At 44.8% G+C, this 16,241-nt stretch overlaps 1 protein-coding gene across 4 annotated transcripts in view; it reads right to left on the bottom strand.

Annotated features, from left to right (window-relative positions):
• NHSL2 (NHS like 2) overlaps positions 1 to 16,241 on the bottom strand; it is a 738,014-nt gene that overhangs the window by 239,106 nt on the left and 482,667 nt on the right. The window lies entirely within an intron of this gene.

Raw genomic sequence — 16,241 nt, 5'->3', positions numbered from 1 at the left:
TGTACCAAGTATAGCGGCCGCAGCGGCTAAAGGTTTAAAGTGTGTTTAGAGTGTATAGAAGGTATAGCTTTTCATTCCTGTATATAAATCGACATTATCAATTGAGGGCATCGTCCGGTTTTCCACATATCCACAGCCTAACAGGTCACAGCAGACTTAACCTATCAGCAAAAGGGTGGACAGGTATCCTACGTATCCTTTTCTTGGTCGGTGGATGCACTAAGAAACCCTACTTATTTGCTGATTAGACGACGTCTGCTTTGTATGGTTTGTAGGGATGCTGGTAGAACTCGTAAGGTAAACAGAAAAAAAAAGCTATTTAAAATCTGTGAATTTATTTTTGGCGCCAAATGCGTACACAACAAAAGCGTACACCCATACTCTTTGTACACCCGCTCACATTGTTGCCATAGGACTGATTGCTAGATTCATAATATAAATATTAAGGAAGTAAGTGTAAAACACAAACGCAGTCTGGCCTAGTTATAAAGGTTTATACAGAAAGAAACTGTGTGGCGTGTTAAGTGAGCGATTATAGTTAATATTGCTCACATTTATAGAAATTGTGTGAGTTGTTTTATTGCGTCCGCACATTGGTACACGTGGTACGGAACGTGAGGACAGCGTACACAAAACGTGCATGTGGCGCAAGGCCGCACACGTGGCATAGAGGTACGCATGGTTGCGTAATTACGCAAGCTTGCGTAGCGTTGTGTGCGCATAATAAGTCCACACGATAGTTCGTTTAGTTTAAAGGTGGGACAGTAGCCACGCTACAATAGCACAAGATTGCCCAGTTTCCAAAGCTTAGTATAAAACTCTTATTTACTGTATTGCCTCTGGGAGTAAAACTGCTTGTCTGAATGAATGATAATTTTCTGTACAGAAAAACCAAAGTGTATTTGAGTGAGCGAACGTAGGAGCGAGTGGAAACTTGAACCCCGGAATTCGGGATCCCGTCGTGCGGTACATCAAGTGAGTGGAGACTTGGTGGCGTGAGGCGGCTGACTCACGTTAGTATAAGGTTTAAAACACAAATCATGAGGTGATTTGTAAAGGAGCGTGATAGTGCATTGTATTGCGAAGTATTGAAGTTAAAAGGTTTTTGGTATTACGCTCCAGACTGAGGGTCCCAGTTTGTACAACGACCCGTGATCGTACGGCAGATAGGTAACAAGTACCTATATGCTGTGCGATTGGACCGCGCATTTGTGGATGCGATATATATATAGCGCAACTAGATACCCCTTTATGTGCTTTGCGTAAAATCGCGGTACCATTAGCACTGTATAGAGCATACGCAAGTGTGATTTGTGTATAAGTGTATAGGGAGTTTTCGCTGGTCTCTCTCAAGAAAATCTCCAACAGTGTATATTCACTGGAAATAGGTAAGTCACTCCTAAACACTTCCAGTGAATAGAAATCAGATAGGGACCTCACTGGGTACGCGGTGGTCATTCTTGGAGTGAGTCGTGGTACCCGGCGGAGAAGGAGTGGGTGAAAGCGCTTTAAGAACTTTCACCGTCTATTCGTATTGTGCATTGGGGATTGCGTAATAGGAAAAAGTCAGCGATGGGATCCAATTGCACAAGCGGTGGACGTTTAACCAGGGTTCAGGTTGAGGTGCCGCGGCCCAAGGGGTCAGCGAGGTTTGTTATGTGTGGTAAATATGGATCACACACTGAAGACTTTTTGTCTGAATGGGTACGTATGACTGACAAAGATAGAGTACCATTCCCTAAAGTGGGCAGTTTTGAACCAGAGGTATTGCAGAATTTAAGGATAAGGATATGTCTAATAAAATCCAGAAAACATACAGATTAGACATACAGATTGTTTAAATTTATGGCAACAAGAGGTGGATATACAAAGAGAATTAACTCGCGCAGCAGGTTCCAAACCTAGCGGGAAAATAATGGCGACCGCACCACCACCACCACCACCGTATATTGTGGGAGAGAAAGTGGCTACAGACAATGGCACATTGGTACAAGATAAGAGTGTAATTGATAAATGTACTAACGCTAACCCTTGCCAGTTGTATCCCATTTTAAGTTTTCCCCAGGACTGCGAGCAGGAAGATGAGCCCAGCACGATATCGGCACTCTCTCTAGCAGCCACCATACAAGACACTCAGGTGGGCACGGCCCAACCAACAAGAGCAGTAGTCAGGCCCCCTAGTGGAGGGATAAGTGAGGTCGTGTCCACAGGTAAGTACGGTACCGTACATTATGCAGAAACCATAGCACCCCACATTGTAGAATCAAACCAGAATGATGTAATTGAATTAAATCCTGTCAGGGTGATTGCAGTCCCCAATGGGAAGACTGACGCTCAGGGAGTAACTCCCGTCAGGAACATTGCCATGCATTGTCCCTGGTCCCGGACAGAATTGAGGTCAATTATGTCAGAATTTCCTGATCCCAGAAAAGATCTAGTCGCATGCCAGAGGTTCATTAAAGAGTTAGGTAACGCCACCGAACCCACAAACAAAGATTGGCGAACAGTGCTACGGGTATGTTTACCCTCCAATATTGACCCCGCAAAGTTCATAACTGATTGTAACCTAGACGCAGAGGTACCTCTCACTGAGGAGTACACTCAGGAGAATGTGCGGCAAATAAATCTGCAATTAGGAGTATATTTCCCTACTGTTGTCAAATGGAATAAAATCTTTTCCATAAGACAAAAAGAAGGTGAAATGGCATCTGAATATTTCCATCGAGCACTGCAGGAAATGGCTAGATACACTGGGGTCGAGGATATTAAGGACAATGCACATCACAGGCAGGTAGCCGTTTCTGTATTAATGGACGGGTTGAAGGACACACTGAGGACAAGGGTACAGACCTCTCTACCAAACTGGAGAGGTATCTCAGTGGCTGCATTGAGAGAGTCCGCTGTCGAGCATGATAGGAACATCGTTAAACACAGGGAGTCACAGGGGGAAAAACTGATGACTGTAAGTATAGGTGCACTTACCACAAAGCGACATCAGCTGAAACCCCAGACCCCTGATGGTAAGTCACGTGAAGCAACATGCTATAATTGTCACAAGCTAGGACATTACTCAAGGGAATGTAGGAATAAAGGTTCACATAATGTATACCGACCCCCTAGACCAGGATATGAACCACACTACAATAAACATAATTGGGATCAGGGACCGCATAGGAGAAGTTACGAGCCACACGCAGGGGAAACAAGGAGGTACCCACCTAGGAGGGACTGGCAGACCTCTGAAAATTCTCAGCTATCCCCTTCACATATTGTAGCTGTCAGTGCGCTGCGGGAGGGTCTCACCACACAATATGGGTTGGGCCACACCTGTAGTCTGCAGCCAGTGAAGTTGATTGCTAGCCTTGGTAGTGAACCTGAGGTCACGGTTGATGTAGCTGGTATACCATTACCTTTTCTTGTAGACACAGGGGCGGCCAGGTCAGTGTTAAATTCGACTGTAGGTATAAAAACCACGGGTAAAACAATTGCGGCAATGGGAGTAACAGGAACAGTGCAACACTACCCTTTGAGTAGACCTGCAGAGATTACGATAGGGCCCTTGCAAACCAAGCATTCTTTTTTGCTGGGTGCAGCGGCTCCGACTAACCTGCTTGGAAGAGATTTATTGTGTAAAATGCGGTGTGTCATATACTGTACTCCTGAGGGTGTCTTCTTGGATATACCTGAGAATCACGTTCAGGAAGTACAAGATATATTAGACACCCCTCAAAGGCTAATGTCGCATTCTGCTGTTATGGACAAGTGTCCAGCAAAAGGTATAGGAAATGATCTCACAAATACCAGGTTCCCTTTGGACCAAAGATGGACAAGACACTGGATTGATGGCGAAAGTAGCTCCGGTAGTAGTGCAAGTAAAAGACGGTAGGATAGCTCCAAAAATCCCCCAGTATCCTCTGAAGCCAGAGGTAGAATTAGGAGTGTACCCCGTCATAGAGCGGTTGCTACAACAGGGCATACTAGTCAGGACGTCCAGCACGGCAAATAGTCCCATCTTCCCTGTGAAAAAGAGTGGGGGGAGGGGTTACAGGCTAGTGCAGGATCTAAGGGGGATAAACAAGATAGTTGAGAGCCAATTCCCCGTAGTGCCCAATCCAGCTGTCATCCTCATGCAAATTCCCCCTACTACAAAATTTTTCACTGTCATTGACCTCTGTTCTGCCTTCTTTTCTGTCCCTCTGCACCCTGACAGCCAATACCTCTTTGCATTTACATACAGGGGAGTACAGTACACCTGGACTCGTCTCCCCCAAGGTTTCATTGACAGCCCAAGTATTCTCCCCCTGGCTTTGCCTGACTGTTTACAATCCTTTCAACCTGACAGTGGATCAGTGCTAATACAGTATGTCGATGACTTATTGTTGTGTTCTGATTCACTCGAATCGTCCTTGAAAGACACGAAACAGCTTCTGTTTCATCTTTCCCATACAGGACACAAGGTGTCAAAGGATAAGTTGCAGTTGTGCCGGACCAGGGTAATATATTTGGGACATTGCTTGACTCAAGGACTTAGACATCTCACCGCTGATAGAATACAGGCGATTCGCGACATGACTCTGCCACAAACCCAGCAACAGATCCGCACTTTCCTTGGAATGTGTGGGTACTGCCGAAACTGGATCCCAGGGTTCTCCATGCTGGCTTTACCTTTGCAAGAAATGGTCTCTTCGAACAAACCAGATCGGATCTCGCACACAGATGAGTCCGAACTGGCATTTGAGAGACTCAAACAGTGTCTATCACAGGCACCTGCATTAGGTATGCCAGATTATGGGAAGCCCTTTGAATTATACGGTACAGAAAGTGCAGGGTGCGCGGCAGGTGTCTTAACCCAGAGACATGGTGATGCCAGCAGGCCGGTAGCTTACTACAGTGCACAGTTGGACACCGTAGCGCGGTCTCTCCCCACATGCTTGCGAAGTGTTGCAGCGATAGCTTTGCTAGTAAGTAAAAGCAAAGACGTAGTGTTAGGACACAACCTGACCATCCATACACCTCATGCAGTATCAGCCTTACTAAACTCCGCCGAAACCAGACATGTCTCATCGGCACGGTTTACAAAATGGGAATTATCACTGATGGCCCCTGTAAACATCACCATTAAGAGATGCAGCGCACTAAATCCTGCAACTTACTTGCCAAGTGTGCGTGGACAGGCACAAAGGGTGGAGGATGAGAATGATGGTAAAGGAGGATTTAGTGCAGAGACTGATACGCATGATTGTATGGAATACCTGAATCAGACTTTCACTGCGAGACCTGACATCAGTGACAACCCACTGGAAGGCGTAGACTTTACCTTTTACACTGACGGTAGTTGCCACAGACAGACAGAATCGGGAGACTTGTGTACTGGATACGCAGTTGTAGACGACAGAGGTATCATAGAAGCTGAACCCCTGGGCCCACCGCACTCAGCACAAGTTGCTGAGCTGGTCGCCCTAACCAGAGCGTGTGAATTGGCCAAGGGTAAGTCAGCTAATATATACACAGATTCTAGGTATGCCTTTGGAGAGGTGCATGATTTTGGGGCCCTATGGCGCCTCAGAAATTTCATGACGGCAGCTGGCACACCTGTAGCGCATGCATCCCACATAAAAAGGCTTCTAACAGCGATACAAGAACCAGACAGAGTGGCTGTTATCAAGTGCAAAGCACACACTTACAACCAAGACCCAATTTCACTTGGAAACAGCCGGGCAGACGAAGCTGCTAAATCAGCAGCCAGCACCCCCATACAAACGAACATCACATCACTGATGACATTCAACACAATCAACACACAAAAATTTATTGAAATGCAAAATTTGTGTTCTTCACAGGAAAAGGCGGTCTGGAGGTCAAAGGGGTATGGCCAGGAGTCCTCAGGACTCTGGACAGGTGGACACGGTAAGCCAGTGGCCCCCAGAGCATATCTTCCAGGTCTAGCTGAGGCGGCACACGGTCTGACTCACCTAGGCAAAGAGGGTATGTGCAAGCTAGTGAGAGCATACTGGTGTGTGCCAGGATTCTCTTCTCATGCAGGTAAGAGAGCAATGACATGCCTTACTTGCTTGAGGAAGAATATTGGAAAGTCAATACCAACAGAGCCATCCCATATCCCTCCGACAGATGGACCTTTTCAGGTAATACAAATTGATTTCATACAGTTACCATCCTGTAGGAATTTAAAATATGTGTTAGTCTGTATTGATGTATTTTCCAATTAGGTAGAAGTGTTCCCTGCTGCCACAAATACTGCTACATTCACTGCAAAGAAAATTGTGCAGGAATTTGTGTGTAGATATGGTATCCCTAGAATAATTGAAAGTGATAGGGGTACCCATTTTACAGGTGAAGTCTTTCAGGTTATGTGCAAACTAATGGGAATTAATAGCAAGCTGCAAACTCCGTACCGACCACAGGCGAGTGCGAAGGTGGAGAGAATGAACTATTAAGAACAAGCTGAGCAAAGTGATGGCTGAGACTGGATTGCTGTGGCCAGAAGCTTTGCCACTAGTATTGTACAGCATCAGAACCACTCCCAGGTCCCCCCTTAACCTATCACCCTTTGAGATTCTTATTGGCCGACAACCTCATGTAATGATAGACCCCCAGGGTGATTTGAAATGCAATAATGAAGTGACTGCGAAATATTTGGTTGGGATGAGCCAGCAGCTGAGAAATCAAAATAGAAATCTAAAGCTGGTGATTCTTGACCTACCGAACAGTAATTGTCATGACATTGAACCTGGGGATTATGTAGTGATTCAAAATTTTCTACGCTCAGGTTGCCTTATTGACAGGTGGGAAGGACCGTACCAAGTCTTGCTAACCAGCACGACAACATTAAAGGTTGCCGAAAGAGAGACTTGGGTCCACTCGTCTCACTGTAAGAAGGTCGCTGACCCGGAGAGAATCCGTGACAAAGAGCAGAGTGTAGAGAACATCGTATCACTGGAGTGTCTGTTCCGGGAAGGTTGAGAGGCAGGACTGTTGAGACGGCACCTGAGCGCGGAGAACAACAAGACCAGAGGCGGTTGTCGCACCAGTTTTTTTTTCTTTTTCCATCTCCCACTACCCTCCTTCTCTTTCTCCCCCCCCCCCCCCCCCTTCTTGTCTCCCTTCTCTCCCCTTAACAAGATGGATCTACCCCAAGAGACTGCGTTTCGGGTTTTTCTGTTAATCCTGTTGTTGACCAGGACAGTCTGTTATGGTGAGGGTCCCAGAGAGGTCGAGCAAGGATCTGGAATGGGTTCTGATGGCGAGGATGGATTTGTAGAATCTCAGGAGCAACACATCACTCGAGCAAAGGCGGGTATCAGAAAGCGCTCTGGTAGGCAGGGAGCTCGGAGGCACTGTGAAGGGTTATTGTCTGAGGAAAATTGCATTTGTAGGAATTGTCAGAACATAGTCGAGGATGAGTGCATCCAGAGATGTCAGTCCAGCCTTAATATCGACATGATTGCCACTCACTAGTGGGTAAGGTCTTAAACCAGACAGAATGCTGGGTGTGCTCACAAGTACCTCACGGTCAGAGCAAGTCAGGATTAGTACCATACCCTTTAGCAATAGATGAGGTACTCGAATTATGGGGTGGGAGGCCGGTGGACAAGAAATTCAATATTTCTAGGCCCCCTAGTTTGAAGCTCCACCAGTATCATGTAGATAGATCCTTATTATGGTTCAATATTTCCAATTACCAAAAACCGGGAAATTGGGAAGTGACGTGGAATAACCAGACAATGACCTTTTCACACAGAGCTGATAGGATACCCATAGACTCTGAACTTGTACGCCAAATAGCCAACAGTGGGAGGTATTTTCGGTATAGGTATGTATACAGATGTGGATAAATCCACAGGGAACCAGCGCTCAAACCCTATTTGTAGTGGTGAATGATACGGTTATAAAGTGAAACTAAAATCAATAATGAAAAAGCAGGTAATATACTTAGGGTTGTTTATTGTAAGATGCTGAGATACTTTCTTTCCCAACAGGTATAAATTCGGTTTAAAAGTCAATCAGTGATTGGGGCACGCTCCTGGTTTGAGCTTAAATTCTGAAGTGCAAGGTTCAATTGAAAGAACAAATGCTGTAATCTTTGTAAAGTCGAAAAAAAGAAAAAGAAAAATGCGACAAAAAAATAATAATGATATGTACTAAAGTCCAAACGGTTTACTAGTCTATACAGACTGCGGCGTCCCGCTAATCTGTGCTCTGAAGTGAAGGATTCTCTTGTGAAGTGATGAACAGTTGACAGCGTTAGTGTATGCTTTGGTTAGAGTGGAGAATAAGGACCCTGGACTGGCGCTATTCCTCCTGCAGCACGTCCCACAGTAGAGTGCCCGAATCAGGCCCGCTCTGTGGGGCCGCTGACCTGGGGTGTGCGCCTGTCACAGAGGCGAAGTGGACATGGTCGGAGCTCTCCGAGCGGCTGGCCGCGCCTCTCCTCCTCCTACAGGGACTTACCTTCTCCCTTCCCCTCCGCCTTCCACTCTCCGCTGTCTCGGGCTTCTTCCGTCGCCTGGCAACCGGTTGCTTCCGGAACTCCGGATCACGTGACCGGATGGTTTGCGGAAAGGATTAGCAGTACTGTCCTTCTTTGTAGTGAATATTCGTCCTTAGTCCAATGTAGTACAGATGGGTAGCTCCAACGCGTTTCGACCTGTTAGGGTCTTCCTCTGGGAGTCTCCCAGAGGAAGACCCTAACAGGTCGAAACGCGTTGGAGCTACCCATCTATACTACATTGGACTGAGGACGAATATTCACTACAAAGAAGGACAGTACTGCTAATCCTTTCCGCAAACCATCCGGTCACGTGATCCGGAGTTCCGGAAGCAACCGGTTGCCAGGCGACGGAAGAAGCCCGAGACAGCGGAGAGTGGAAGGCGGAGGGGAAGGGAGAAGGTAAGTCCCTGTAGGAGGAGGAGAGGCGCGGCCAGCCGCTCGGAGAGCTCCGACTATGTCCACTTCGCCTCTGTGACAGGCGCACACCCCAGGTCAGCGGCCCCACAGAGCGGGCCTGATTCGGGCACTCTACTGTGGGACGTGCTGCAGGAGGAATAGCGCCAGTCCAGGGTCCTTATTCTCCACTCTAACCAAAGCATACACTACCGCTGTCAACTGTTCATCACTTCACAAGAGAATCCTTCACTTCAGAGCACAGATTAGCGCGACGCCACAGTCTGTATAGACTTGTAAACCGTTTGGACTTTAGTACATATCATTATTATTTTTTTGTCGCATTTTTCTTTTTCTTTTTCTTTTTTTCGACTTTACAAAGATTACAGCATTTGTTCTTTCAATTGAACCTTGCACTTCAGAATTTAAGCTCAAACCAGGAGCGTGCCCCAATCACTGATTGACTTTTAAACCGAATTTATACCTGTTGGGAAAGAAAGTATCTCAGCATCTTAGAATAAACAACCCTAAGTATATTACCTGCTTTTTCATTATTGATTTTAGTTTCACTTTATAACCGTATCATTCACCACTACAAATAGGGTTTGAGCGCTGGTTCCCTGTGGATTTATCCACATCTGTATACTTACCATTTAAGGGGGGTCGGGACACCCCTCATTACCAGCAGCACACCCCGCCTCAGACTAACACCTCAGTGCGCAGAGAACCCATTTCCGTATATTCGGTATAGGTATACTCGTGGAAGCAAGACCATGTGGGTTGGAAAAGTATCGCCAGGGTATTGTGCCCATATCACCCAGCCCGATACTTGTACTGAGCAGATGGGAGAACTAGGGATTCGTTTCTCCACTTGGAAAGTTTGTAATATGGTGATGTCATATTCTGTCCCCTATGTTCTACCGGATGATGCCTATTTCATATGTGGGAGGAAGGCGTACAAGTGGCTTGCCCCGAGCTCAGAGGGATTGTGTTATATTGGGAGAGTACTGCCAGAGGTCATGACCATAACCCATGATAAGATGAGAGATGTTCACCGCAGTGCTCAGGCTCCTTTTACTCATACTCACTATGAACACATCGTCAAGAGACACCTCATAGATAGGACAGAGCACGCAGCCTCTGATTTTATCCACAAATCCACCGGGATTCAATTCCTTCTCGCATTAGACATCACCCGTACTGCCTGAGGAATTATAAATTATAGGTATATCCATGCGCTAGCGAACTTAATAGATAATATCACTGAGATGTATGATGACACCTTCAGGTATACGGGAAGGGAGTTACAAGCTTACAAGAAGGAATTGATCCAGCACAGGATGGTCCATAATTATATCACAGCCGTGACGGGTGGGTACTGTGTCACTTCGGCAACTCAATATGGTGTGAAGTGCTGTACGTATATTACAAACAGCACTGACGACCCCACAGAGATTATCGATCAAAAGATGGACGAAATCTTGCAGTTGAAGTGGGAGTTCCGGAGGAGACACAACCTTACCCTGACGGCTGTCGGTAATGAACTGACCGGCTGGGTCTCATGGTTTAACCCACGAAATTGGTTCTCAGGATTAGGAGAGTGGGCTCAAAATGTTATAATGAGTGTAGGGAAGTTTCTCCTTTGTATCCTGGGAGGCATCATAATTATTGGCTTGATATTTAGTTGTGTTCGAATTCTGACGCGGCGCAAGCACGGCACAAAGTTTATGAGTCTTGGGAGCGAGGGCATTGTTATAGCAGCAGATTTCATTTACAACCCATCCATAGAGACAGTGTTATGATAAGGATTGGAAATGAATTCCATGGCCTGTTTCTTTCACCCGTTTTTCTTTTGTCTCCCCCTCTGCCCAGATACACCCATCCGGAAAAGACATCAGCCCTACCCAAGAATGTTTATGTGAATGTATTTTAGATATGTCTTATCTTCATCTCTACAACCTCCAGTTAATAGCACACATAGTCGACAGGTGATATCCACATATACTAGCACTCACATATGTTCCCCCTCCATGTATCATCAACTAAATGTGCACCCCATTTGTTGGAACAAGAAGCCGAAAAGAGCTCGGTAGTGTTTGTTGGCCCATTTACAGACCCTTAATACGGGATGAGAAGGATTTAATGTATACTTTGCAATACCTCGAAGCTTATTTCGAACATATACGGCACGATGATACATACCCCTCAGACATGGAATCATACATACATGCTTTTTACTATCCCACTAGGTCATACATTTCCTACCTACCACTCTCCCCCGACCACCCAAAACTTCTGTAGATATTGTGTAGATATTTTTCTGTTTAGTGATTAGATAGTGGCAGTTATTGGTGACTGCCAAAGGGTGGACTGTCAAAGTCGAAAAATATTGCAGTACACACATCACGTACAAACAACACACAGATGGCCTCCGCGCGTGTACTTGTTCTGCTGTGCGTGCACATATTCACAATTTGCGTATGGTCGCTCCCGCGGTCGTGTGCATCAGCGCGTGGTATGGGTATTTACAATAGGGTTTGTGAACGCATGGAGAGCTATCAAAACACATTACATATTTAATCCAACTAGTGCACAATGTACACATAGTCCCCCTGCACCACACCAGAAAATAACAACAGTTTAAATGGTTTCAGAACAAGGGGATTCACCTTTACAGAATAGGAGAGGTCATGACCATAACCCATGATAAGATGAGAGATGTTAACCGTCAAGAGACACCTCATAGATAGGACAGAGCACGCAGCCTCTGATTTGATCCACGAATCCACCGGGATTCAATTCCTTCTCGCATTAGACATCACCCGTACTGCCTGAGGAATTATAAATTATAGGTATATCCATGCGCTAGCGAACTTAATAGATAATATCACTGAGATGTATGACGACACCTTCAGGTATACAGGAAGGGAGTTACAAGCTTACAAGAAGGAATTGATCCAGTACAGGATGATCCTTAATTATATCACAGCCGTGACGGGTGGGTACTGTGTCACTTTGGCAACTCAATATGGTGTGAAGTACTGTACGTATATTACAAACAGCACTGACGACCCCACGGAGATTATCGATCAAAAGATGGACGATATCTTGCAGTTGAAGTGGGAGTTCCGGAGGAGACACAACCTTACCCTGACGGCTGTCGGTAATGAGCTGACCGGCTGGGTCTCATGGTTTAACCCACAAAATTGGTTCTCAGGATTAGGAGAGTGGGCTCAAAATGTTATTATGAGTGTAGGGAAGTTTCTCCTTTGTATCCTGGGAGGCATCATAATTATTGGCTTGATATTTAGTTGTGTTCGAATTCTGACGCGGTGCAAGCACGGCACAAAGTTTATGAGTCTTGGGAGCGAGGGCATTGTTATAGCAGCAGATTTCATTTACGACCCATCCATAGAGACAGTGTTATGATAAGGATTGGAAATGAATTCCATGGCCTGTTTCTTTCACCCGTTTTTCTTTTGTCTCCCCCTCTGCCCAGATACACCCATCCGGAAAAGACATCAGCCCTACCCAAGAATGTTTATGTGAATGTATTTTAGATATGTGTCTTATCTTCATCTCTACAACCTCCAGTTAATAGCACACATAGTCGACAGGTGATATCCACATATACTAGCACTCACATATGTTCCCCCTCCATGTATCATCAACTAAATGTGCACCCCATTTGTTGGAACAAGAAGCCAAAAAGAGCTCGGTAGTGTTTGTTGGCCCATTTACAGACCCTTAATACAGGATGAGAAGGATTTAATGTATACTTTGCAATACCTCGAAGCTTATTTAGAACATATACGGCACGATGATACATACCCCTCAGACATGGAATCATACATACATGCTTTTTACTATCCCACTAGGTCATAAATTTCCTACCTACCACTCTCCCCCGACCACCCAAAACTTCTGTAGATATTGTGTAGATATTTTTCTGTTTAGTGATTAGATAGTGGCAGTTATTGGTGACTGCCAAAGGGTGGACTGTCAAAGTCGAAAGATATTGCAGTACACACATCACGTACAAACAACACACAGATGGCCTCCGCGCGTGTACTTGTTCTGCTGTGCGTGCACATATTCACAATTTGCTTATGGTCGCTCCCGCGGTCGTGTGCATCAGCGCGTGGTATGGGTATTTACGATAGAGTTTGTGAATGCATGGAGAGCTATCAAAACACATTACATATTTAATCCAAATAGTGCACAATGTACACATAGTCCCCCTGCACCACACCAGAAAATAACAACAGTTTAAATGGTTTCAGAACAAGGGGATTCACCTTTACAGAATAGGAGGTGACAGAACAAGGTCATAAGGTGGTGTTTGGTATCCAGCTGTAGGGTATTTTAAGGGTAACATTCCAGTGTTGGTTTGAGGAAGATCGCATGTTCCTGCGGATAGTTATGTGCAGAAGCAGAATATAGATATAAACTGTATTTACTGTACATTATGTATGCGGCGGGAATCCAGAGGAGACCATTCACAAGAGCAGTTAGAACAGACATCGCCCACCAATTCAAATCAACCTATGACCTCTCCTGTACTGTAAAAATGCATTCCTGTGTCCAATGGACAAAGGGATTACAGTATCCATTGTATTGCTTTTGGAAGAATTGTATAAATAAAGCCTGCTGCAGCCTGGTCTGGCACAAGACTCACAATGTTATCTATTAGATTACGGAGGACCGGACCGGGAAGCGCACGTGAATATACTCAGGTATGTACCATTGACTGTAGCCATTATTCTGTTATATTGTCTTATATTGTATTGTATATATTGTAACCCCCTTTCAGCAATATTACGCTGTGGTGTCGCAACCCAGTGATTTAACTGCAAATCGGTGTTGTGTCTTCCTTTCCCCGCTATGGTTTAAAAGTGTATTAGTAACGCATTGCATTGCTGTATAAGGTTTAAAGCATATACATTGGGTGTGTACGCGCTGCGGGTGCATTGTACCGTCAGCGCGGCGTTTGTACACAGAGTCCGTACATCGTACGGGACTCTGTACGCTAATAGCGTAAAAAGTACGTAGCGTGTGTACCAAGTATAGCGGCCGCAGCGGCTAAAGGTTTAAAGAGTGCTTAGAGTGTATAAAAGGTATAGCTTTTCATTCCTGTATATAAATCGACAATATCAATATATATATATATATATATATATATATAAAAAAGAATAAGCGCCACTCACCAGACGTGCAGGAATAAATGTAAAATGTCCTTTATTGGATTCTTACATTTCGGGGACAATCCCCCGTCGTCAGGGACAGCTTGAATAACAGTTCACAAGTGTACACATATAAATACCCGTACCAATTAACAATAAGTGACTGTAGGATTACTCACCCAGCCGGCACCATCCACACGATCCACGGAGCCCGCGTCTGAACTCACTGTCGCGGGATCCGTGATGTCAGTGTGCCGCGTCTGCCGGGAGAGCATCCCGGTCACCTAGCAACCATACAGCTCAACATAATAGAATAAGTGCATAATACATACATTAAAAACATACCATCTTGCATACAGTATGTAATAGCACACAAGTCAGTGGACATATTCAGTACCTGTACTTTACTGTTAATATCACAATGTGACAACGAACACAATCTTAGTAAATGTGCTAATTTTTTACATGCATGAATTAATCAGGTCTGTACAGAAATGGATTAAGGGGCTATATAAGGGTTCATAAGAAGCACTGTAATCCTAGTGCCTCATTCAAGCCTCTTGGGGATATCGTATCTAATGTGTATATCTACCAGTATTATTTTTGTAAAAGTAATTTTGCCCGATTGCCTCCCCGTATTTTAAAGGGAATATGGTCAATTATGATCGCACAAATGCTAGCAACACTGTGTCTTTCCTGTGCACAGTGTCTAGCTACCGGCTGATCACTTCTTCCTGTTTCTAGTGCATGTCTGATAGCGGTTCTGTGCTGGGCCATGCGTTCTTTAAATTGTCGCTGTGTCTTACCTATATATGCCAACCCGCATGGGCAGGTCAACATATATATAACAAACATAGTGCTACAGGTAACTGCATACCTAATGGTGAATCTTCTACTTGTGTGCGAGTGTCCAAATGTACTTCCAGCCAAAAGTGCTCTACAGGTTACATATCCTGTTCTGGATGACTTTTGCCCATACACCTGATGTCTAGTTTAACTAGACGATCTTTGAGATTCCTTCCTCTGGTATAACTAGCATTAATCTTGATTTGTCCAATAAGGGCAAATCTGTGTCAATATTGACCATAGGCCACCATTTTTTGGCCTTATTGGCCAAAACTGAACTTTTAGCAGTAAATTGCGTTACCCACGGGATAACATTAGTTTTATCATTAGAGGTTTTATCTGCATATTGTAAAGTATGTTCCCGTGGGATATTTAACACCTTGCATTTAGTCTGCTCTAATGCTCTTCTATTATATCCACGTTCTACAAACTTCTCCACCATGTTTTCTAATGTGGGATCCACTGCTGACATTTCCGATGTGATTCTTCTTGCTCTTACTAATTGAGAGAATTTTTTGCGTAAAAAATGGGTAACATCAAATGCGCATGCACAACGTGCCAATTCTTGATCCCAGGTGATAGTTTTACTCACCCCCTTTCAGGCAAGGTATACAAGATCAGACATCAGTTAACTTGTAATAGTAAATATGTAATATACCAAATCCTATGCCCATGTGGCAAATCGTACATAGGCAAGACCGAGAGGTCATTTAAAGAACGTATGGCAGCTCACCGCTATTCTATCAGACAGGCTATCACTAAAGGCGACAGTGATCAGCCAGCTGCACGGCATTTCTGTACTCATGCTCACCCATTAGCCACCCTGCGTTATCGTATGATTGACCACATACCACCCTTAATAAGAGGTGGTAATCGGTCACAGAAATTAGTCCAGCGAGAATCCGAATGGATATTTAGATTAAATACCCTCAGTCCAAAGGGACTCAATGAACATTTAGGTCTTAATTGGTTTTTGTGAGCTATATCTTATAGTTTTATTATTATCAGATTATTATTCATGCTCCTATAATCTGTTTTCTATTATGCATATATGCAATATTGTATTGGTTTATGTGTTGCTATGCATTGCCCCCGTTGATTTCTGCTGTAAACTGTGTTTAATATGACGTTGGTGTTAACACATGCTTGTTATTCATTCATAGCCATTGTGTTCTATTTACCAGCAATGTATCACGGTAACTATGGTGACGGGGGGTGTATGTGATGATGACATCAAGCCCCGCCTGAATGTGGCATGTGGACTGTTTACGTCATCGGCAGCGCGACCCCAGACCCCGACCCCAGACGGG

The sequence above is a fragment of the Pseudophryne corroboree genome, chromosome 8 (genome assembly GCF_028390025.1).
Source record: "Pseudophryne corroboree isolate aPseCor3 chromosome 8, aPseCor3.hap2, whole genome shotgun sequence".
Classification (NCBI taxonomy): domain Eukaryota; kingdom Metazoa; phylum Chordata; class Amphibia; order Anura; family Myobatrachidae; genus Pseudophryne; species Pseudophryne corroboree.
This window is presented reverse-complemented; position numbering and strand designations above follow the sequence as displayed.